This window comes from Copidosoma floridanum, unplaced genomic scaffold (assembly GCF_036245765.1).
Source record: "Copidosoma floridanum isolate Cflo_tuat_1 unplaced genomic scaffold, Cflo_Japanese_pri ptg000013l, whole genome shotgun sequence".
NCBI lineage: Eukaryota > Metazoa > Arthropoda > Insecta > Hymenoptera > Encyrtidae > Copidosoma > Copidosoma floridanum.
In genome coordinates, this window is record NW_028321890.1 from 10,509,593 (window position 1) to 10,536,304 (window position 26,712).

At 38.9% G+C, this 26,712-nt stretch overlaps 1 protein-coding gene across 3 annotated transcripts in view; it reads left to right on the forward strand.

The window, feature by feature from the left end:
- The window catches only part of LOC106645899 (uncharacterized), a 162,758-nt gene that overhangs the window by 120,146 nt on the left and 15,900 nt on the right, over positions 1 to 26,712 (forward strand). The window lies entirely within an intron of this gene.

Consider the following 26,712-nt stretch of genomic DNA (forward strand, 5'->3'; position numbering starts at 1 on the left):
AGCCAATTAAACTTGAACTATTGGAGGTTCGCTTGAATCAAGACAAGTCGATAGGAGCCATGACTTCGTTCGTTTAATTCAAGACGACGATTAAATATGAAACACGACTTCAAGACGATGAGTTGATATGAAACACGACCTCGCCGATTTAATTATAATCAAAAAACTACTTATGCAGGAATACTGATGCCTGGACTGAGGCTGGCGAACTCAGGCCAAGTGAGAGAGTGGCTGCGTTGAGCACTTGAGCCGGCAACGGCAAAAAAGGAACAACATGGCGATGCTACCTCTGGCGAACTCGGACAAAGCGATAAGTTACGTACTGGTTGGCTTCTAACCAGGGAATAGGCCGAGACGCTCGCTGGGAAGGAGCTCAAGCCGTCTCAGTTAGAGAGAGAGAGAGAGAGAGAGAGCCAATAGTAGGGCTAAAACTCCACACACCAAACTGGATCTCAAACGTTCTCAACATTATAAAATTTACAGATGCGGTATTGTGCGCCCGTGTGAGCTCTTCAGGCTCCAGTCTTCTCTGACTGGTAGTGCCCACTCGCTGTGTTGCATGTGTTGCATGCCTCTGTTCAGGTCGTACTAACTTAAATAGACGTGATTAACCAATTCGAACCCTGGATTCAGATTTTACACAAAAAACTACTTCGGTAATAACCCTTCACTTTTCAACAACTGACATGACCCCATTATTTGTAGGTCTGTGTAATTAGAGATTTAACCACGTTCTGCTACCAATTTTTGTTAAATAATTAATCGTTTTTATTTCATTTTATCATTCAGTAAAAACTAGATGTTTACGGATTTAAGCCTCACACTCCCTGACGGGCCGTGGGACTAGCAGATTGTCTAACTATTTGCCTATTTACTACATGAAAGATGATAAAAGAGAAAAAGAATACGTGTGTGTAGTTATTAAAGTATTCTAAATCGACTTACTCTTTTTTTCTTCTGTGGAGACTTATAGGTATCTTTTCAATCTCTCTTTACAAGGTTATTTCTATATCCTGTTATTATTTTGTTAAATCTAAACTTTTATTTTTTATGTGTTTATTCAGCTTTTATTACACGTATCAATAATTATCTGTCAACTTATCAATATTAATGAGATCAATATTTTTTTTTTGTGCAGGGAGGGAAAATGCATTGAGGCACACCTTAGATGCAGCGGTAAGCTCAGAGTGAAGCCACCAGGGCAACCATCGTGTCTTACAGCATTAGCGAGCCAGCTCGCCACTAGTTGCTAGAGGTGCTAATCCTCTCGAGTCCTGTAAAGGACTTGAGGTCTCTGAGGACCAGCGCCCGTGTCTAGCGCTTCTTTGTAAGCGCCTTTAAATGCTTGGTGCTTTCCCTTGCTGATAAGTAGAATTACTCAAAGCATCACGAGCTCACACCATTTTGTCAGGAAATTAGTTCCTCCTTTTCTCCTTGAGAACCATCCAGGCAAAACCGTCAACAGCCCTCCAAGCATCGGCGCCCCTTAACATGACGCCGATGAAGTTTTCAGGCATGACGACCTCACCCAAACGGCTCCCAAGCTGCTGTCGCTGCTCGCGCCACCTTTTACACTGAAAAAAAGTGTGCTCTGCTGTATTATTCACCCCAGGGCAGTAATCGCAACTAGCTGTTGGTCTTAACGCCGTGTGGTGAAGATATGCATTAAACTGTTCATGACTTGAGTGGAGCTGGATAATGTAATAATTAATCTCGCCGTGGCCATGTTCAAGCCATGGATGCAGGATCGGTATGAGTCGGTGTGTCCACCTACCCACAGTGGCACCATCCCACTCCTGCTACCAGCGTCGCACGCTCTCTTCCCTTATGACATCGTCCGACTCCGTCTCATCTGCCAAAAACCTGGCTCTGCACTTCTGCGCCAAAAGGACGATAGGTACGGTTTTCACGAACACCATCACCGGGGCCGAAGATACTGTGCGATACGTACAGGCGATCCGCAAGGCCCTGATCCGCTGCACTGAAGTTAGGAGATTTCGAAGCCATGCCACCGCCCTCGTATCCGCCCAGACGTCAGAACCATACAGCATGATGGAGTTCGCCACCGACGCGAGAATCCTTCTTTTCAAGTCTCGTGGCCTACCGATATTTGGCATCAGCCGCGACAGAGCCCCTGTTACCTTCAAGGTGCCACGGTTCCTTAATGCGTTTCTCAAATGTGAGTCGAGAATCGACCCACACTCCAAGGTACCTGACCGTAGGCCTCTTGCAGATAGCCGAACTCGTGACCGTCTAGTGAGGACAACCACTTCCGTTTTGCGGCCAGCCAGCTCAAAGCCGTGGTCCCCCAGCCACCCCGAATCCTGAGCTCAGCTTGGGCCCGAGATCTTGCTAGGACGACCAGGGCAATATTGTCTGCGAACCTCATCAGCTTTACTCCGTCGGGCATTTTTAACCGCAGGAGCCCACCGTACACGAGCTTTCAGAGGTCTGGACCCAGCGCGGAGCCCTGAGCCACCCCCGACGTTAATTTCGGTCTCTGTCTGAAATGTAGCCTTTTTTCCTTTTTTCCTTGATTTCTCTTCACTATCTCTGTCCATCTTTCTGGTCCATTTGAGGGTTCATCTTTTGCCTCTGTTTGATCGGTAAAAACAGGGGTCTTAATTCCAACTACGGCATTATTTTGGGGGTTTTTATCATATTCCACTGGACTACGCGTTTCCCCAACGGTGTTCCTTGTCCGTTTTTCCTTTCTTGTCTTTGCGACTGGCTCAAGCTGTGGAATTTTTTCCTGTTGCTTTTCCCTTACCCAGTAAAGATTGTTCAACGTCTTAGCGATAATTTGGACGTTGTTCTTAATGTCGCTCTGTGTGGTGTTACACTTTTTGCACAATGCACTGAGAACTAAGACAATTTTCAGCAAAACACCGTACAGAGTGTCCTCCACGCTCACCTGCTTACCTTGGTGGGCGAGTCCCAGCCCACTTGATCCTGCTAACTCTTCCGTGGTTGTGTGTGACATGTCAATACCTGAAATGTAAAAGTTGATTCCGAGATTCCCACCAACCCATCTGGATCCCTCACCCGGTGGAGGCTGCCGTTCTCCCCCCAACACATGCCTAAAAGGCGGCTTTGGACTAGGTGGGTAACCTCGGAATATAGCATGCCCTGTCACGCTAGCCCACCTCCACTCCCTTGAGCTTCACGCCTCAACAAAGAAGCGATCCACTCAGGAGAGTTTCCGGCAGACGTCACGCAATAGAATGCACTAACCACACTGAAGAAGCCGCGCAGCCAAGGCGGACCAGAAACGCCATACCAGCAATCCCACAAGCCCAAACAAGGATCCGCCAAGCCGAAAAAGCGCAAAAGCCGAGCAGGAACTGCACTGCTCCCACACCAGCCCAGCCCAACAGGCCCCCGCCGAGCCAATGAGACCGCAGTAACAGCGCGACTACCCCACCCCCGCCCCAGTGTTAGCCAATTGACCGGACTTAGTCAGGAATTTGGTCTCCCGTCTTGCAGTCAGCAGGAGCCAAAGACAGCTCGGGTCACTTTAGCACGCAGCTTAGGTATCGCCTTACTGCTCAGGACCTCCCTTTGACCGCTCACAGGTCGCACCGCACGGCAAACACGGCGAGCCTTCTACCCTCGGCTTGAGGCTATTTTTGAGGAGTTCCCAGAAATAGCAAACTAGGTGATGGGGTATTGTATGAGTATAGGTGTGAGGTTCTTCTGAGTCGTGCTAAGCCCAAACTGCAAGCCATAGTGAAACGACCGCCATTGAACGAGCCAAGGGCTCTCTATGTCGTCCTTCAATGGCCAGACACCTTAATTAAAAGTTTCGCCACATTTATTTGTTCCAGGACGTACGACTTTATCAGCAGTAGAGATACTTGGGTCTTCCCGGTCACCGCATCGAGTCTCACCTCCTCCCCTGCTCTGGTGAAGGGCTGTGGATAGCTGAGTCCAGTGGAAGCCCCAACCAGTGGAAAGATCCAACAGTGGCCATGATTAAGAGTGTTTCAGGGATGATATTAGAGGATGGAGGATTTAAGAGAAGTGTAAGAAGGGATAGTATGCCGTCAGTTTAAAGCCCCCTCACCCGATTTAGGCTGCAAGCAGTACGGTCTTCGACAAGGTTACACATACCGTAGTGGGAGGATGAGAACAATATTGGGTGACGTATAATTATCTGGTTAGTGGCATCTCTGACAGAAAAACGTAAAAAAACAATTGGTCCACACTAAATGAGTGGTGGAAAGCTACTAACTAAAACGCTGTGCAAAGAAATGCACCTTGCGCAAAGCTTTAGTTAAACTTATTTGTCGTATATGCTATAGAATTAGTACTCGCTGTCTTTATGTGTTAAGGCTCAGTGGCTCGCATCAGTTGTTACTCGACACTTCCGAGAGCCACAAAGTACACAGTCAGCTTTGTTAGGTGACGACTTTCGTTAAGTATGACTCTTTGAAGAGTCTTAAAATTTTATCATTGAGGGAATAAATATGATATAAAATAGAAACGTAAAATAGAATTTAAGAAAATAAATATTAATTTATCCACACAAGTCGTCACTTAACAGTAATATTTTGATTCTTATTAATACTTACATTATTATCTAACAATGTAGAAAATGTCTTTATTAGTACTTTAATTTTCGATACCGCTTCTACCATAATAAGCACTGTTATCTTGATAGTGTTGTAGTTATCAATGTTGTGCTCTGCCATGACCTCTATTGTTGGTGTCAAAGTTTTGCTGTTGTTGGTTGTCGAACTAACCTCGTCCATCTCCTTGCTGTTGATTACTTCTTCCTCTGTTTATGTTTGAAATACCAGTTCACAATCCTCTTGATGTGTTTTGTCGTTGATTATAGTTATTATGATATATTTATTTCGAAAATGTCCTGATTCGCCACACTTATAACAGTTTTTATTTATTTTCTTTTTCACTTTTACATTTGTTTTCGTATATTTGATCTTTTATCTCGTACATTTTAATTTTGTTTTTTACATGTTCAACTGTTTGTACTATGACGAGGTATCCATGCTTGCTTACGGCTCTGAAAGCCACTAATTAATGCGAGAAGTACTCTGACCGGGACTGCGCTTCTCGGTGTTTACGCGCGAGCTCGCGGAGGCGGCAGGATGAGGCCGATACTCGGCTTACTACTCCCTTTCGGACGTCACGATCTCTAAATAAAATCTGTAAATAAAGAGTAACCGGAAGAGCTTCGTACAGGGAAAGGCTCACGCAAAGCAAGACACAAACATTTAGGGATCACACGAACGGAAACTATATTAATTGCGCTGGTACAAATGCATCTGTGTATATGTGTGTGTGTGTGTATGTTTTTCGCTCGATCGCATTAATAGCGAGGCACGTACGGTCCGGGAAGGCTTTCTTCTCGGAGCTGATGGCACGCAATAATTCAACTGGGCACAGAGAGAGATTACGCAGATATCGCAATTTTCAGGCACGCACTGCGCTTACCTGGCTTTTCGTAGCCTCGTGTTTACGCTTGTTGGCCGAGCAGATTGTCTTTCCACAGGAATTCTTGGCCAGGTATCTTGCTGTCAAGTTGCTTGTTCGCAGGCGCTGACAAGGCGGTGGCGAGGCTGTCCCTTAGTGACTTGATGTGCTTTTCGGGCAAGAGACGCACGTGTGTAACCTACTTATACCTAATCTTTTCTGGCCCAATGGCCCAAAGCGTTTCGCTCTAATATTTATCGCAAGACGCTTGTCTCTCCTTTCTCTCTCTCTCTCTCTCTCTCTATCTCTCTCTCTCTTGTTTACATTATGACGACCCCTCTCTCTCTCCAGCCTTTCTTCCTCGCGCAGTCTAGGTGAGCGTAAATGGCGTTCATGTATTAATCGTCCGTTACAGTACAAAACAAATCACGCATATGTTCCAACGTGGGAGGTAATGTTCTTAGTAAATAATTAACCTTTTCTTTTACCTTGACCGTTGCTCCAGCATTTTTTAATTCAATTAATATCTTCAAATTCACTAAAAAAATCACTATATTTTTCAAAGTCACTCAATTGGATTTTGTCTAATTTATTTCTTACACATATTTGCGATGCTGTTGATTCTTGTAAGTATAAATTATCTAATTGTTTAATAATCTTATACGAGCTTATTTCCTCATTTATCAATTCGAATTGATCCACAGTCAATACACTACATATGTAATTCATCGCTTTCAAATCCTTTTCTTCCCAATCAAGCATACTCCAAAAACTGCATCCCACTTATTGATCTGTATCCTCCAAACCGAGAAAGCTTAGGTGCATTGGATTTTGCGCTGATAGATCGAGCGGCTCTGCAACAAAACAAAAATTTAAAATCTTGTTGTTTTATCATGTTATTATAAAAAATTATACTTTTATTTTAATCATACAAGCTTTAAAACTGACCAGAAATTATAGGTAGAATAGTTTCATGCACTATGCAAAATTCGTATTCCACTTCTTGTGTTATGTTCCCCAAATCTTGGAGAAAACCCTCCAACGGGTAAGCTCGGGTCCTCTCAATACGCGAGGAGTATACGCGATGGGTGAATCGTTTCCGATTTTCCCTTGTGACAGAATACCCCCTATAGCGTAGCCTGAGGCATCTGTTGTTATAATAAACGGCTGACTCATGTTGGAAAATTGTAAGAGCAGTGATGTATACAATGCTTCCTTTAGCTTCTGAAAGGCCGTTTCTTGATTATTTGTCCAATGAAAATTTTCGTTACCCTGGAGCAATTTGTTTAAAGGTTTAGCCTTTTTAGCAAAATCTTTAATGAAACGTTGGTAATATCCTGCGAATCCTAGAAAGTGCCTAACATTTTTTATGTTTTAAAAACGAGGGTATAACTTTACTGCTTCAATTTTTTTCGGATCAGGACTCAGCCCTTTTTCGGTTATTGTATGCCCTAAATAATCTACCTCTCGTTGCATCAGTTTGCATTTACTAAGTTCTAGTTTCCAACTTGCCTTTTTCAATCTTTCCATCACAAGATCGAAAAGTCGCTCATGTTCGTCGAGTATTTTTGCGTAAATGACAATGTCGTCCAGATACACAAAAGCTCCCTTGCCTATTAATTCGTCGAGAGTTCGTGACATAGCTGACTGATATTCGACAGCGGCATTACTTAAGCCAAAAGGCATTCTTACTAATTCATAATGTCCGTTTGGGGTAGAAAACACTGTTTTATGTACGTCGTCGGGATGTACTAAAATTTGATGGAAGCCTGATTTGCAATGTATGACTGTAATATTAAGAGTTTCCTACTTGATCTAATAAATCAGTTATATTGGGGAGTGGAAAACTCATTGGTATTGTTTTTTTATTTAAGGGCCTGAAATCAAGAACTACACGCCATTTAGGCTTTCCATCAGGACTTTTCTTTGGAACGATCCAAAGAGCTGTGTTATAGCCGGATCGCGACCGCTGTATAATACCATTTTCAAGCAGTTTCTGTACTTGGCGCTCGACTTCATCTTGACATGGGGAAGCCCGTATTACTTAGTAGTTACAGGAAGGTCGTCTATTGTTGGTAGCGATGTGTAGCTATGTTAGTGGCCGTGAGCTCGTCTTCTTCTAAGTAAAATCTTTCGTTGTGTCGCTCAAGCAATTTATAGGCTTGCTTCCTTTCTAGTTCACTTGGGTTATTTAAATCCATTTTTTTTTTTAGTTGAGCTGTTATTGACTCAGAGATAGTATGTGCAGGTTTGCTGTTATCTTCTTGTATAAAATACACATTCACTGGTAGGGATTGGATGTAGGGGTTGGATTACACCCAAAATTTTGTTTAAAACCGATAACTCGTCCTGGGAGTTTCAAGAGTTTGTTCTCAAAGTTCAGTTTACACTTCGTATTTTGTAAAAATTTTATTCACAAAATTTCATCATACGGTATTGCAAATGACTGTTCAACTACATAAAAAGATATCTCCATCCCAAATAATTTCAAGATAATTTTTCTAATGGAGGGAATAGTTTCATTTATTATTCCATGGAATTCTACTGCGTCGTTATAGTCTATGTCAATCCCATTAGGATAACTTCCAACTTTGATTAGATTTTTATGAGATCCAAAATCTATCATGAGGCTTACCGGATTTCCACCTAAGTGAAAATTTACGTAAGGTATGTATTCATTTTTATATTTCATACTAAGGGTATTAATTCGTCGAGTAAGCGGTTCAGATCTACTGAGCGCGTCGAGTTGTTCGGCGTCCCTAAAGTTGCGCTCATAACCTGAGCGGCCAAATCGTTTCCCTGGTTTTCTTGTCTTTTATGCTCATTACATTGTTTCTTTCTACATTTTTTTATCGTGTGACCTATGTTGTTGCAATACGCGCATACCTTATAGGTAGTGGCAGTATGACCATTTTTATTGCACAGTTGATAATGCAGCTAATTCTTGGCTTGCAGTTGAAGTTGCGTACAATTTCCAGCTACGTAGTCTGGTGTGTCACACATTTGAAAAACTATTTGAGCAATATAGCTGTTGTCTCTGTTATGCCCTTGTTTATTGTAACTATTGCAAAATAACGGCGTTCTAGCTATATTGGTGCAATTTTTGGCAGTATGATTTAAGGCATTACATAATTGGCATACAATTTAAGTATTCTGATTATTGGTTCTGAAACAGTCTGTTGCTGTATAGCCTACCTTTCTACACATTTGACAATTTAATTGCTTAAATCTACATTGTTCTTTAGTGTGATTATTTCGTCGACAAATTCTGCATTTTTTGGTGGTATCTTGATTTACTGTGTTACACTTGTCTGCAGTATGGCCTCCCTTTTTACACAGTTGGCAGATTATTTTTAGTACGCAGTCGTCTACGGTATGTTCGCTTGATTGGCATAGATTGCAATGAAGAGTATATTGTTTTTTTTTCTATACGAGGCTCCTGTTTCACTCCTTGATTGCGTAAAGCTCGTTGTACTTCAAGTATTTTCTCCGCTCGAATAGCTCTTATTAGTACGTCATTTATTTCTTCGTTGGCAATAGTGCTTAGCTTGGTCTCAATTTTGGGTTTGAGTCCATTTCTAAAGCACTCCACAGTATTTTGCTGAAGAGCTGCAGTAAATGCTGCAGGTGGAGCAGCTCCATCCTTTAACCTTTTAGCCTCTAAAATTCGTTTTTGTATATCTCTGATTCTATTAGCATAGGTTATCACAGACTCATTATCTCTTTGGAATTCGTTGCCCATTTCTCCTTGTAATTCTCCTTGTAAATTGGTGTATGATGTTTGCTGACGCGTAAATAGTTTTTACGTGATTTTTAAGGGCTTCGATATTTTCGAAGACTACTCCATGTGTAGCTGAACGTGCTTTTCCAACTAGCTTGCTTCTCAACAGCTTGATCAGATTGGCTTCGTTTGCAGCGCTTACTGTTTCTTTTGCTTCATCGCAGCCTTCAAGAAATACACTTAATGGTATATTTTCTCCGTCGAATTCGTATACCACCTTTAAGGCATCCTTCAATGTGACAGTTTGAGCTGCCATATTTTTTACTAAAGGATTTGCAGGTCAGGTACAGGGGGTTCGATCGATGGGGGTGAGACGCTTTCTTCTTTCACTTTGATAGCAGTATTATCGGAAGTATCTTCGCTGTCTTCTCTTGCGGTAGAGTGAAAAATATTCGCTTCACGTATTGTTTCATCTAATTCACTGTTATCAATGTCCAATGATTGGACGCTTGAACTTTGATCAAAAAGTAAATTTAAATCATTTAATGATTTGCTTTCGCTGGTATTTAAATTCAGGTAACGAGGCTGATAATCTGCAAATTTATCGACTTCGCCTTGGAGTGTTTTACTTTGCTAAGCTTGTTGCCGTGTAATGCGTTTATCGCTCATTACTATACATGGTAATGAGAGTGCGTTAAGCGTATTTTTCCTCCCAAGATGTTTTCAGCCTTTCTATACGAATATCGACTTCCCTAAGTGAGGGAGTTTGATCGACAGTGAACGTATGGCAATCCCAAAGTAGTCCACCGTATTCTTGCAATATATTGTTTTTCAAAAAGTAAAAAAGGGTTCCCATATAATGTTTCCGGTTTACTCGCTACAAAGTCTGAAACAACCCAAGCGGAAATGTAATAGCCAGTATATAGGTCGAACCAAAGATAATCATTGTTGTATAATAGTGATACAGCGATTTCTAAGTTATGTTCAATATTAATGGGCAAATCGCAGAAAGTGACCGGAATAACACTGGTTGCATCAATTTCGTAATATTTTACAATGCGCCCTTTGTATAGAATGGTTTTCAAAATTCCTGATCTATATCCATTTTTGTGATAAAAATATACTCTTACTTCGTACCCTATGGTGTTGAATGCTTCCGCTAAATTGATGGCTGCCGAATAGTGCAAATTGAAAGTGGCCTTCTCAAATACTATAAGGCTCGTGTTTACTCGTGACATGATTCAGACACAGAGTGTTATTTACTCTATATGCAGTTGTGCAAATAAATCACTCAGTTCGTCGAAATCGGTATCTTTCATCGCTTAGATTTTTTTTAAATACTCGGTGTAAGGTTTTGATGTAATTTTGCAGGGTTTTTACTTGATCGCACAGTGAAGTAACAGTAGCCCAGCGGTCTTTGTCAAAAGTGTCTAAAATATCTAATTTTTCTTCAAATGCGACAAGTTTGTCAGCGTGCATAAGAATTAACGCTGAATTTTTGCGAGTTTTTTGCTCCACTTTTTCAATCTCGATTTCCAATTTGATGATATCATTAATTTCGAGCATAATTATGTGACCAAGAATTGGTCAAGGTCAATATATTTGTATGTATAGAGGCCTATTGCCAAGACAAGAGCTCTCGTATATTTTCTCGCTTGAATTCCTTTTGAAGGTTCTTGACTCCTTGTCTGGTCGTAACTGTCCTTGACCTTGAGATAATACTTTAGAATCTTTGTTTGGGCGTTGCTAGTAGTTATTTCCTTTTTCTCTCTCTTTAGCTCCAAGTCAAGGCCTGCCTTTATTCCTTTACTATCTTAGTTATACAAGCGTGGGTTTGGTTGCCCTTTATTCTTACGAGAGTTAGTATGCCTAAGCTACCGAATGTGTCATGCTTTTAAATTTATTAGTAACATTCGTACTATTTTAATAATTCTTATTTGAAATCGTCTATTTAAAGTTCAATAATATCTAGAACATGTACAGGCATGCGTTGTACCGCGCGTAATTGAGAAACTTGGTCGGGCACCGGTAGATTTGGGTAAGGCAATGGTGCTACTACGGCTACGGATATGGATCCGTGGTGACGAGGCCGCAATATTTTGTATTCGCTTTTGTTAATTAATAAATTTTGATCAGTTTGAGTTGAAGCGGTGCTCTGGACCGTCTTTTGATTTGGAACTGACTCGTTTATTATTACTTCCTTTTGCAATAACTGTACTTTCTCTAAAAATCGCCTTCTGTACTTACCTGCTCTCCGACTCTTCATTAAAAAAAATAAAAAATAAAAAAAATCAAAATAAGCACTCCGGGAGTGCAGGCAGAAGTGAAAACTTGAACTTATGGCGCGTTGGGCACTTTTTTGGGTGAGCATTTTTAGGTGCGCTTGCGACATGAGAAATTGTACATAAAAAGTCAAGTTTATCAAATCAATGTGGGCACTTTTTGAATGGACATGAAGTATAATAATATAGAAACTATATTCGAAGGAAGTGGTTTTATTTAAATGAGTAAATATTAGTATATAGTAAATACAAAATTCCTGTAACTGTTGGTAAAACAGAAAGTTGTCTCCGTAGCCAAAGAAAGAGACAGCTGATATATACCTATGCGTATACTAATAGTATTGTACACTATTGTAAACATATAGGTACCCCACGTGATTCTCATTTTTTAGATAATTTTGAATAAAATAATGTACGTATCATGTACGTAACAAAATTTACCAAATAAAATAATAATTTACTTACGTGATGACGAGCAGCAGTTGTAAAAATGTATACAAAATATAGTAACACTATAGTATACAAAAGCACTACAACAATGTTTTTATTAATTCTATTAACACTTTAGATTTGTTTTTTTGAACACAATACCATAGCAGCAATACAAGTCAAATGAAATATTTAAATAAATAAATTTTCCGTTTAATATTCATTTATAAAATAAATATAAAAAACTCTCAATCTCGTCTGTCGCGAGGGCACGAACGAATGCCCATGCAAAGACTGCGTATCAGCGTTGGTCTGAGCATTATTCCACGCTCACAGTTCATGCTTGATCGCACATAGCGCCGCTGACTGGATCCCACCGAAAACTACTTCGCGCGAGAATTCGAATTCAAAATCGTATGATTTTTTCAACAGACAGTTGGCGCGGAAATTCAAATTCGAAAGAATTCTTGGTATACTGTTTATGTATGTAATCATACTTATTTTAAATAATAACAAAGTATGTATGAGTAATTAGTAAAAGTAAATATCTTTTAGCCAAAATACTTTTCAAATATTTCTTTATTAATAAAATTACGATCAAAAATATACAATATGTATTTTTATACATTTAGAATAATTTTGACAAAAGGAGTAATTAAATAGTCTCTAAAACGTAACTGAAAGAATTTATTGAAATATTTTAACAATTACTTTGATAATCATGTACAATGATGATGCTGATGACGTTTATTACTATAATTGTGATCTACTTATTCAAACATTTGAATGCAGAGACTGCATAACCATCCATTCAAACTATTATAATAACATCACTTTCGTCCTTTCTTTCTATTTTGATTATAATATTCGAGCTGACACAACGAACATTTATCCTTGCGCGAGATTTTTTTTTTATGAGTCCAATCATCATTGGTTTCACTATTGTTTGTAATGAAAATAACCGTGCACTTTCTTCGTCTTTCGAAAAACTAAAACCATAAAATGTTTCGTCAGAGTCAGAATCTGCGACACTTTTTTGTTTTAATACTGATTCACTGTCACTACCACTATTATGATAATCTTTGTAATCACTAACATCAATCGTGGTATCGATTGGGCCACTGTACCAGTCTGATAAATTACCTATTGAAACTAGAAATTCACAATCAGCACTACCATCATTATCATTAACACTATTGTTAACCACATTCCTTTTTTTTAAGGGAAGCTCATGATTGAATCCTAAATACCTATATTTTAATGGTAGTGAGATAACTGACAAAGCACCAACTGAAATAATATAGTCACTTTCACTCATATCGTTATCATCATTGTCATGATTATCATAATTGTTTTCATTTATTTTATTTTTTATATTATTAAGTCAATGTCACAATTACTATCACTAACACTACTATCGATTACAATCCTTTTTTTTAAAGGAAGTTCATGATCCTATCTAAAGTATCTATATTTCAATGGTAAAGAGATTTTTGGTAAGCAACCCATTGAAATACTAGGTTCACGATCGTTTTCTCTTTTTAAATTATCATCGATATCAACACTATCATCATTATCATCGTTTACATTTTTTTTGGTTTAAATGTTATTCGTATTACTATCACTTTTAGTGCTATTTTCACTCACAATTATTTTTTTTCTTAAAAAAAAAAATCATCATTATTTCATCGTCATTATATTTAAGTGGTAATAAAATTTTCAGTTTCTCATCTACTGATAACACTTGCGGTTTGCCCGGCGCATAACGCACACTGGTATCTGAAGCGAATACTTTTCGTTTTTACACTGGTACTAAGCAAGGTATTTTAATCATGTGTAACGTTGCATTTTCAGCCCCGAATCGACGTTTCCACGTCAACGCGAAGCCGTCCCGATGCAACGCACTAAAACACCTCCGATCACATACAGCACCTAAAACAACAAAACTCTGCGACCCAATACCCCTTCGAACGCCTTGGCTTGGTTCAGCTCTGCTCTCTCGATGTAGACTCTTCATCTAGAAGAGGCCCCACCGCGGGCTATCCGTCGGGAGGTGGACAGTTCCCGAGGGGAATGACCAGGAAACACCTTACGTAACTACACAAATGAATACACCCAACACAAATTGTACCTTTAACATTTCTTTATTTCATTTACAAAAGATGAAATCAAGGAGAACCGTCGCTACGCTAGTCACTAAGCCACCTCTCATAACTAGGCTTGCACACGTATTCATCCGCACATTTTTTCCGCGTGACATCCTTCGCATACTACTAACGACTCACGTACCCGCATTCTCAGGCCCGCGCACGCACACCCACACGTACACACTTTCCTCCCGCACCCGATACTTCACACCCTTGGAGTCCAGCGGAAAACCAGCGCCAAAGCGACGAGCATCCGGCTTGCCCGAGAGAATTTCCGATCGTACCGTAGCACCTGTACCCGCGAGTCACCCCGGGGTTATCCCGGCGTCGAAAGCACCCTATACTTGTTGAATTGCGCCCTGTAGCCGAATAGGCGGCCGCACGCTGGCTGCCGAGGTTCAGGTGACGCTTCAAAATTAACGCACACACACTTCATCCTCTCGTAACGGTCCGTCGGCCCCTCGCCGACGGCCGCCGCTTTATGAGTGCCGCTTTACACACTCACACACAATTGGCCCCTTACCTCGAAAGCTGCTCTCGACTTGTCCGGATCCCCCAGGGCGCCCATGGGCGCGGTGATCAGGCACGTAGGGTTCCCATCCTGGAACTGGCATCGTCACCTGGGACGGTCTGGATCACTGGTTTCGTTCCCTCTCTCCCTCCCTCTAACACACTCGTACCCGCTCTCCATTACCCGCACATCGTCCCTTTCTACTTTCCAGTCACGCTTTCCGCACACGCCCGCACTTCATGGTCCTCACACCATTCTTTCATGCTTCCCAGTCACTCTTCTCGCACCCGTCCGCGCTCCTTTTGCCCTCACATTGTCTTCCTCCCCGTACCTTCTCGCGCACTAGCCCACACTACGCACTCACCGTCGGCCCAGGGCACTCAGCCCCTAACTCCTACCTCAAGCTACGACATCTTCCCTTTTCCTGGATTAGCGGCCGTAGAAGAGGGGTTAATGGAGAAAGTCCTTGCCGGGAGTCAATCGGTTGGCTTCAGGATCTTGAAACGAACTTGTCCTTGGTCTCACAAAAAAGGCGCCCGCGAACTGTATCTTCGGCTTTGAAGGCCAGCAAAGAAGTGACGCTGCGGGCCCTCGGCTCTCCCCGCTCCCTTTTACCTTTCACCCATCTCACTCACACTCCTTTCAGAGCCCGAGATCGCTTCTAATTGGCTCTCATCCCCAAGCCCTCTTGCGTCTCATAGTTTCTCACATCCCGAATACACACACTCATACTCATTCTTGACACATTGTCTTTAGAAACTGTCGAAGGCGCTGATTCACATTAGGATACACGCATGTCACTTATTGTCCTTATGACACATTTCTGCTTCCTACTCCTCGTCGCCTTTCTTGCTCGCGCTTCTCTTTGCTCGTCTCCTTGGTTATATGTCTCTGTCGTCCTCTCCGCTTTCCTCGCATGAAACATAATGAAACACAAACACACGTACACGGGACATTAAAACGAGCCTAAAACATCAACTTTTACGTAGAGTCGAGTTTTGCTGTTTTCCGGCTCAAAATGAAAAATGCCCCTGTCATACATGTTTGAATTTAAAATTTAAAAAACGTGAACGAAAATCTTTCCTATGGCTCACTCGCGTTATTTTTGAGGTTTGCAACATCCGAAGGTAGCAAATCATCTGCCTTCTCCAAAGGAATTATACCCCGTATATTATTTTTCTTATGTATTAACTCTCGATGTATATTTAGATTTTGGGGATATGTGAGAGCTGCATAAGAGCTTATTTTTTTATATGTATAGGTTAAATATACCATGAATATGAGAAGTGTACAAGATATTCAATCATTATATTTTATGTATCATAAAGATTAATTTTCCTCGTGACTTTATTCTCGTTACATGTTTTGAGAATATATGAGAGCTACATGATGTAGAGGTTTATTTTTTATATGTATCGGTTACCTTTACCACCAAGAAAGTGTTGTATTGTCGAGTATCTCAATTGTGACGTTGCACTTTCGCGCCCTGAGACACTATAGGGTGTCGCGGCCAGGGCGGTCCCGAAACAACGTCCAAAGACACTTACAAAAATCCTCTCGCCAAAGTTCGCTGTATCCTGAAACGCGAAAAACCCCTTTCCCCACGCTCACGATGTCCACTGCTTGGCCCAGGAGACTCGTCCCTGAGAAGGTCCCGCTGGCGGTAGTCCGTCGGGATCCGACTACTCTCCCAAGGAGAAACGAGGCGCGACCTGTAAATTCGGAAGGAGGAAAAACACACGCACGACAATAGACGAGGCAAATGATTTATACAAACACTTCACTTTATTTTGGCGAGCTTTTACACGTGGGCTTTTAGGCCCGAATCTTGGCGCAATCCGGCGCTATCGCAACGATCCGCGGCAATCACACTTTTCCCTGGACTCTCCCGTTCTCGCACTCCACGCTTCCTGGGGGCATTCCGCACTACCCGATCCCCCGACACACACGTAAATACACACACGCTCGCACACTCTACTTTACCCTTACCTCCGGGTTCACCATATTCCGGGTCAAATCAACTATTCGGCCTGCCGATGACCTGGTCTCGCAGATGACAGCTGGGGGTGGCGGTAGTTCTTGGCTCCTCGGTCGTCGGTCGCAAGGTCGTTCCCGGTTGGCTTGGATAGCTGATTGTCCGCTCTTCTCTTTCTCTCTCTCTCTCTCTCTCGAGGCTCTCTCTCTATATCTCCGCTACGAATCTCCGAAACTAACTTAAGTTCTTTAGGGCTCGCGGGCTCAAAAAGAAGTGATGCGCGGGCCTAACGAGCGTGGCCTGACGCATCACCATACCACACCAACACATACACATAAGCAGAACTCGTCACCAACCACTCATACGCAGGTATTCGGACACGGTGCTATTTACATCCAATAGAACACGCGAGTAGGTACATTTATCTATACAGGTGTGGCGCTTACAAGTATACATCCAAACAGGTACAGTAGATCACCACAGTACGCCTTTCATATGTAAGTTTATTATTTGTATATCGTAGCTTTCGTTATACACTAATTACGCTATTCTCTCGTCCTGCTTGGCGCTATTTCTTTCCATTGCTCGCACATGAAACAAAAGAACATACAGGTGGCATTATTACTTTGTAATTCGGCATTTTCAGAAATTCCCTTTAGAGACACGTTTCGGCGCTTATTGCGGGGGATAGAGAAAAATGACTCCGTCATACAATATTAGAGCTCTTGTTGACTCATTGTGGCTCGATATTTTCTCCAGTGGTGTCATAAGTAAATAGAGCCTTATATCTCAGCTCATCCATATAATATGCATTGTGGAGCAAGACGCATTGAGTCGAGCACGTTTATTCTTTCATCTCTTTCGAGTAACATAAGTATGCGTGCTATGAATAACTTCCGTCAACGATAGTGTGTATAATTTAGCAAGTGAATGAATCACTTCCACACCGGTGAGATCAAAAGTATGATATTACATTTCACTTGATATCTGTGTTTGTGGCTCGATATTTTCTCCAGCAGAGTCATCCGTAAATAAAGCCAGGTGGCCCCGCATCCCCCTAGCTTTTCTACTAATATTTGTCTTTATACTTGAATCTCAGCAATGTATTATAGGGGTAAGGTGCTATTTGGAGCGTCCAAGCTTCCGACTTGAACTCCTCAGGGAGGCATTGCGTATAGCCGGCCAGCCCGTGCAATTGAATGAAGAGAGACTTAGCTTACTCGATACGCTTCTGTGCAAATGAATGCACTAGAGTCGCGTCACTCAGAGTCAAATCTAGTGGCCTGCCTGCACCACAAATAAAAAGGAAAAACAAAGCTGTATTTTTGTTAAGCTCGTCATTATTTAGAAAAAGTAAAAAAAATTAATTTAGTTTTTTTTTCTCACTCGTCAACTTGCCTGGCATCACTGGGCGTTCTGGTTGTTTATGAGCGGGTTCTGGATCGTATATCAGCTGCTGTAGGCAGTCAGATAGAGACGTTTGCTGCTGTAATATCGCTTCCATTTCGCAATCAGCAGTTGTGACTATCTCTGGATCGTCAGGATCGTAAGCGTTGGGATCTAGTGACGTCTCCTTTAACGCTGGTGGATATATCGCTTTTATATGCGATGTTATGGGTAAAATAACGTCGCTGATAATTTTGGGCCGAGAAGTTCGTTTATTGCGATTACTTTATTTCACCGCAACACTCTCTTCCTTTGGCCAAAGCGGTACTGGTAAATCCGGGTTCCTCTTGGATGGTTCCCGAGATTAAATTTTTTTTCCTGCGTTTTTCCGTAGGAGTAAATTTTGTATTTAGGCGTAAGCTTTCGCTCAATAGCCTCGGTACATGACTGAAGGATTGAAGATGGAGCACTGGGGTAGGAACAGGGTAGATGATTGTAGAAGAGTTAGCTAGCTACTTGGCCATCGGCATTATACCCACGGCACGTAACTGGCCATTTATTTGGGAATGGTAACTTGGTTCTCTTTTAAGGAATCTATAGTTGTCTGGTTTCCGGTATTTTACTAGTGACACACGACATTGTTTAAAAAATTGGGTTGGTTGACTAAGAGCTAGATGCTTGGCCGTCGGCATTTACACCAACTGGCACACAACGTAGCGGTATTCGATTTTTTGAATAAAGGCTAGTTGCTTGGCCATCGGCATTTATACCAACTGGCATACAACTAAGCGTTGTTTGAATTTAAGTAAAAGCTAGTTGCCTGGCCATCGGCATTCGCACCAACCGGCACGCAACTTAGCGTCATTTTAATTTAAATAAAAGCTAGTTGCTTGGCCATCGGCATTTACACCAACCGGCACACAACTTAGTTTTGTTTTCTTTAAAATATTTTTGTGGATTAAAATTTTTCTTTCACCACCTGCTTGGCCATTAATATCCGGATTGAACGGCACGCAATAGTGGGTTTTACGCAAAAAAAGAAACTATGGAGGATGCGCAAAAATTAACTTTAAAAGTATTATTACTTACTTTTATTATTGAGAAAAAAAAGGTGGGGAGGTGGTACAAAGTGGCTCTCGAGGCAAGATCTGGGTGGCTAGATACAATTTAAATCGAAATGATGGACTGGATTCTCCAGATCACGAATTGACTCTGACCGGATTTTTCAGGTCGTGTATACTAGTCTGGCCACTGCTTTAGGTATTTTACCAAGCTGGCCTGACCATTGAATGCATCGACCGGGTTCTCCAGGTCATGTGTCTATAGTTTGGCTACTGGTCTAGGTATACACTCAAGCTGGCCTGACCATTGAACGAATTTTTTGAGACTGAGCTGCTCGTGAAGGCTAATATAGCCGAAAATCTTGCCTCCTTATCATTGCCACTATGGCCAGAGACGACGAGACGCACATAGGTTCTTAGAATTAGTCTACATCATCTCGTGGCAGGGAGAGGGAAAGATTTTCTACATGCTTTTCGTTTTATTTTAGATGTGCTGTTTTGGTTTCGGGGTAATGCTTACTCGCTAAAGAATATTGTATGGTAAAGATACTGGTCCTAGTATTTGCTTATCAAAATTGATCGTATTACAGTTCCTTTTATTTTTAGACTTGGTGTCTCTGGGTATAGTAAGTGTTAAAGAAAGAAAGTGGTAGAAGTGTAGCATGTTGTTGTCAAGTCTCCTTGCATGAACGCTGCCCGATGTGTGAATCAACGTCCTGGCTCGAGCCTTGGCTAACTTACGAATGGTTAAGACACAGAAGAGGAAAAGGATAGAAAACAATTATTAAGGTTTATCAGGTGATGTAAATAAGTCTGTTGACACATAAATAGGGAAGGAGATGTAGACTAGTTCTTGGGTCCTTATCTTGCTTGGTCTCTCCTTATACGTGTATCACGAAGCATTAGCTGCGGTACTTGGTTTATGTGGGAGTATATAAAATTAAGGTTGATACGAAAACGCGGCTTTGCGTAGGGGAAAAGAAGAGGAGGACAGGAAAAAAAAGATACGTTGAGCTCAGCCTCGATGTAATATATGAAACAGTTTGTGATTGTTTATTTATTTAACGCGTCTGTAACCAAGTGAGTAGTTTGCACTCGAGTGGCCAAAAAACTGGCAATTCACTCAAACAAATTGCTTGTTTGCTGTATAATTTTTGTCCTCTAATTTGAAGTCATCCACGGTAGAAGATTTAATGTTGATTCTAAGTGTGTCAGTTGTAATCGGTTTGGTAAAGTTTTAGATATCGAGAGGTTTATGATAGTTATTTTACTTGATGCAATTTTAATTAAGTGAGCAGATTTTACTGGAGTGACGAATGGGCTAGCAAGTTACTGAAACTAATGGTGTCTCAGAAAGCCTAATTTATTACCTGTTTGCTATATAATTCTTAGATTTCAGTTTGAAATTGTCTACGGTGGAAGATTTGATTCTGATACTAACTATATTGGTTGTAATCGGTTTAATAAAGTCATCAGTTGTGGAATTGTTTTTGATTGTTTTTTTATTCAACGCATCTGTAAAGAAATAAGCAGTTTTGATCAGGGTAATGGATGAGACTGTTATTTATAGGCAATAACAATAGGTGTACTGTATTAAAATATTAAAGTTAGCTGGCTGCGTAGCAGAAGGAGAGTAAAAAGGAAAAATAGCTATTCATTTTCGCAGCATATTGAGATAAAATGTTTGACATTCGTTTGCTGTATCGATGCAATATTTGCACAGCGACAGCAACAGGTTGTTTTACTAGTTCGTATTCTGGTTTTTTATACTGTAAATTGTCGCTATCATTTTACAATACTTCTTTTTATTCTACACTTCACGCTACAGCCACTCTTGTATTGAATCACTATGTATTCGTTAGACTAGTGAAACGGAACGGAGTAAGTTCACGGAGAGAGAATAAGTTTGACCTCGCTTACGATGCATCGTCGAATATATAATTCAAAATGAATATAGCCCTTCTAGACTAATAAAAATAAAAAAAATAAAAAAAATAAACAAATTTTTAAAAAATGAACAAAAAGAAATAAAGTAAAAAAAGGAAATGAATTGAAAAAAAAAAAATTAATAAAAAAAAATAATAATAATGAAATGAAAAATGAAAAAAAAAAAAAAAATGAAAATTAAATCAAAAAAGACTTGAAAAAATACCATAGAATAAAAAAAAATAAAATAAAAAAAGAATTAAAAAAAAGATTTAAAAAAAAAAATTGAAAAAGAAATGAAGACAAGGAAATTTTCAAAAATTAAAAAAATTAAAAGAAACTAACCTGGGGGTATAAATAGATCATGGGACCCACGGTCAGAAGATTAAGTACTGCATTCATGTAATTCAGTAAAACAAAAACTTGAAGAACGAATGAAAAAAAAAAAAATTAGTTCAACCATCGTGAGTGTTACTGTTACAGTACTCACGATGGTTGAACTTCATGAGTACTGAACTAATTTTTTATTTTTTTTATTTTATTTGTTCTTTTAAGTTTGTGTTTTACTGAACTACATGAATGCAGTACTTATTTTTATAGAGCTTCGTTCTTCCTATGGGTCTCGCTACTCCCTTGTTACCTGAGAAATTGTGTTTCTTTATACTCATCTCACGTTTAAAGAATTTCGTTCTTAGTGTGCGTTCCATGACCCATTTATTTATACCCCGTTTTTTTTATTTCTTTTTTTAATTCACTTTTTTCATCCTATTGTATTCTTTCATGTCTTTTTTGATTTTATTTTCTTTTTGTTTCATTTTTCATTTCATTACTTTTTTTTTTTTAATTTAAAAAAAAATTCGTTTCCTTTTTTTCATTTCATTACTTTTTTTCATTTTTTTTTGCTTATTTTATAATTTTTTTTTTTTCTTTCCGCTAAGTATATAGTTAACAGTTTTACGACTATCTGTGATAAGCTGTGACTACTTTTTTCGTTCTTCTGTCAAACTAGTTTATATGCAGCGGAAGACTTGTCATACTTTTTTACGAGAATGCGTTGAGTAATTAAAAAAATATAAGGAAATGATCTGTTGAAAGCTCCCAATGTTTAGTACGATAGAGAACTATTATACAAACCTAAAAAATTTTGAAATTAGTCCACAAATTGTTTTTTTAATAAAATAAGAAAGAAATGGTCAAGTATTCGTAAAAGCGCATATATAGGTATATACATATAAAAAAAATGATTTCCAGCGTTGCTACATATTTGCGCTCCTCCTACCTCTCTAAACTTTCCCCCCGCTAACTGTGATGAACGTTTTTAACTTAAAAAAATCATCTTAGTCTCGAATACAAAAATTATGAAAGAATAAAAAGCAATTAAAATTAATTACTGTATTCATAGAACCTCGTATGAATAAACCATTGATGAAAAAACGATGAAAAAAATGAAAAATTGTAAAAAAATAATTATTTATTGATCTATTTGAAAATTAACAAATCAATAAAAATTAAATTAATGTATGGAAAAGCTGCTCCTAGAAAAAAGATTGTACTTAAGTTTGAAGAATTATCATTAAATTAAAAAAAAAAAAAAAGTAGTTAATCAAATAAATAATTTAATAACTAATAGAACATATTATCAAACCAAATTAATTAATAATCAGTAAATGAATATTTAAATTGAAATTCAGTTACAAACCACCGTATAAGTAGAAGAAACTGAAATTCTCATGTTGGGAGCGTTCGTAGCAGGAGGTCGAGGGTTGAAATCTCTTGGAAAGTGTTTTTAATTTAAGGTTGAATATAAATTATCGTGGGGAAAAAAAATTATGATTGAATGGAAAATTAATTGCTTGGTGTGTGTGTTTTGATGATGTTGTGTGAATGGGAATGATAGGATGAGGCAAAACGGGGAGTGATGAGAGGAGGCGTGCAGGAGACTAGCGCAGTACGGTTGGAACTGATAGGGTGAGGAGAAGTGTGTAGGGGACTGATGGCGAGGGCGACGGAGTAAGGGGGGAAATAAAATGAATTAGGAGGAGGAGATTTCTAGTAAGCAACTTTCGTTTCATGAAAATCTGTCGTTTTTTAAATTCCAGCCCCCCAAGCACGCGACATAAAGAACTTCGTTTTAAAAAACAATTTGCAATTTTGTTTAGTCTAATTACATTGTTACTAAAAGATTATATTGAATTTTATTAATGAGTTAAACATTTTTAAGTTGATCAAAGCCGAGTTTTATTACATGGAAACTCTACAACGGCAAGTTAACTATAAAGCGGTATGACTGATCGTTGTGACTACAATAACGAACAGATATGGTCAGGTGGCTCCGTGCTACACATTGGTCTGAAATTTTTAAGTGCACACTCACATACATAGTCATACGTTTATACGTATAATTCTCTTTTTCACACGTACACAGCAGTCAGCATACCGCTTTACAATGCTGAGTCAACGAACGTTTTCCGAGAACTTTCACGAATATTCAACATCCTTTAATTTTTTGTTTGCTGTATAATCATCAGTCCTTAGTTGATATGAGTGCACGTAAGGAAACAAGATTCTAATAAAAGTTGTAATAAGTGCTATTACAGTTATCAGTTATACATACGGTTTAAAATTTTTTTTTTTTTTTTTTCAATACACTGCGTGTGTAACTAAGTGAACAGTTTGCATTTCAGTGACCATTGCGCCTACCATGTGTGAAAACGAACGGTGTCGTTTGGAAGGTTTTCAATTTTATGGGATGTCAAGTTTACAGCCATTTTACTTCTAATCTCTGAATTTAAAGTTAGTAGGTATGCATGTATAAATAACAAATCTGAGTAAAATCACTTCTACAATAAATGTTTTGACATTTCTTGATTTATAATGTTTTTTTACTTAATGTAGTTGTACCTAAGTGAGTAGATCTCACTATACACTGACTGATGTGTTTGACAGTGAATTGAAACAATCTGAGTCCTATGCAGATTTTTTTCATTCATGTCAAGTTTACTTTATTGCATATTTACTACGTTATTAGTACTACGTATCTTATTAGCGTACACACACTGAATCTGTCTTTTACAAAATAAATTAACAATTTACGATCTAATATTTTGATGTCCCTAGCACTTTTAACATTGACTCACACTATAGAGAAATTAACTGTTGCGTTAAAATTTAACGCGAATTTAATGTATCGTGACAGAACAAATGCGACTACACTTCTTCAGTCCTAATACAATAGGTGTTAATTGATTGTGCACATTAAACTTGTCATCAAGCCTAAAAGCTGAATTCAAGCATATGTAATTTAACACCATGTTCGAGTACATAGTAGCATTTTACGGCCTAAGACCAAGCTGTAACGGAGACAGCTAAAAACAAATGGATTAGGTGTCATAGAATGTGTTAGGCACAGCCAATAATATACTGAGCGTAGGTATAATCAGATAACACCAAGATAGTTCTGACTTAACAGTTCATGCTTGACATTATGTAAATATTTTATTTAATTAAATTTAAACCAAAAATATCGTTAGTTGTAATCACAACGTAATCATACAACTTACTTTTTGATCTGGTTTTTTCTTGGCCCAGTATTCTAATTTAATTAAGTTACATTTTTGGTAACTACCTTAGGTATGCACGCAAAAAAAATTTGTACCGTGACAGTACAGGGGTCCAGCTTAAAAGAGTACAAACACGCATTAAACGCATACAGTACAGCTGTCTGCTCGCAGCTATCCCAACTTTATACTTGTACAGTTCAAAGCAACGCTGTTCTGTAAAGGTCTAGGGAGGGGGCTGTCGGAGCCAGCGCTTGGAGCGTATACGTTCCAACCTCCGAGCTCGAGCTGTAACTACCGATGTATAGTTACGGTGTATATGTGTGTATATATACATATATATATATATATATATCTTCCTATATTATATAGTTAACTCAGTGGGGCATTCCACACAAACCCCATTTGCCCCCCACCGCCCCCCCACCAACCCCCCACAAAATAAGGTAAAAATCCGTTATTTTCTTGCTTATTTTGACATATCGTAGTTTTTCTCAAAACCCCCTACAGCTCCCCACCGACCCCCCGCACAATTTTTCATGGCCCCCACCGCCCCCGCACCGACCCCCCACAAAATATTATATTAACAGTATAGAAGTATGGTATAAGTCTTTATTCAAGCCAGGGGGTTCAACCACGTATGGCTTCATGAGATAATAACGATGTATGTTTTAATATTTAATTAAATAGTTACAGAATACTGCACAATACTGTAATCAGCTAAACTTAAATACAATTAATTGTATTTCGATTTACTGGATCCCTTGGTTTCTTTGTAAGCATAAAGTTTTTGGTGGGCTGACTTTTTTCGTTAGCATTTTGTAATGTTGTATTTTGCCAGCCCTGTCAATGTGTTAAAGTCTATTACCACATTCCTACCAAATCACATGGAAATATTGTATAGTATTTTTTCTCAAAACATCCCACATTCCCCCGCCTACCCCCTATGGCCCTCCCACTGACCCCCACGAATTTTTTCATGGCCCCCACGGCCTCCCCACACCACTTTTTTGAAACCTGACCGTAATCATACCGTCTTTACCTATCTTTAGACAAAACTGTCTTATTGCCATGATTTATTTCATCGTCAAGAAGAAATTTAAAGTCATAAATTGATTCATAGGGGGTTGTTGCGCAAAACATTATTATTTATACAACTAAGTACGTTTAAAAACCAATTTATATGGAGTTAACAATATTTTGAAACCAAATAATATATAAACATATATTGGTGCGCATAATAATTATATCATCATCACTTATATAGTCCTTTATTACACAATTCTTCTTTTTACGTACATAAACTTAAGTTAAATTTAGAGGATCATTAATATAAACAATGAAAGTTTCGCATCACTTTATGAGTCATCTTATAAAGCCTGATGAAACCACGAAGACTTACGTCTATTTCTATTTTGTTTTAAAATTAATGCTGAAATTGGTACAATAGATGAACACGATATACATTCATGATATGTATTATTAATTAATAAATTTTACCTATACATAAAAAAATAATAATTAAATCATGTTATGAATATTAGATACATTATTATATTCAAAAATTTCTTTCCAAACTATATTTTCAATCTCTAAACTGTTTTCTCTATCGACTTGAACAAAAATTCCATTTTTATTTTTGCATCTTGATAAAGCCACGTATAATTAACCATGAGAAAATAAAGGTTTTGTTAAGTATAATCTCACGTTATCAAAATTTTGACTTTAAGACTTATTTATAGTCATAGCAAATGCTACAACTAATGGGAATTGTTTTCTATATAAAATAAAAGGTAATGATGAAGTATTTCCAGTATTTAATGTAATTCTTGGAATGAAAACTTTATTACCAATTTTTTCTCCCGTTACTATTTCGCCTTCTACGTTATACTTCAGTAATTTAGTAATTCGCAATGGTGTACCGTTACATAATCCGTCTGATATACTCAAATTTCGAATTAACATTACTATTGTACCTATTTTTAATTTAAGTTCATGAGGTGGCAAGCTTTCACGAATGTTGTTTAACATTTCTACGGGAAAATTTATATGAATATTATCATCTGATTTATCAACATCTTTATATGTTGCAGTATCGATGCTGTAATAAGTTTTAGTTTCCCCATGTAATTTACTTAAAAATTCATTGTTTACAAAAAAAGTATATTCATTATGTGAAGTTAGTATGACGTTATTGTCAAAACAGTTGCTGTAATTACCAAAAATGTTGGTACAGACATCATCTGTTATCCAGGATTTAGGAATATTAAATGTTTCTATG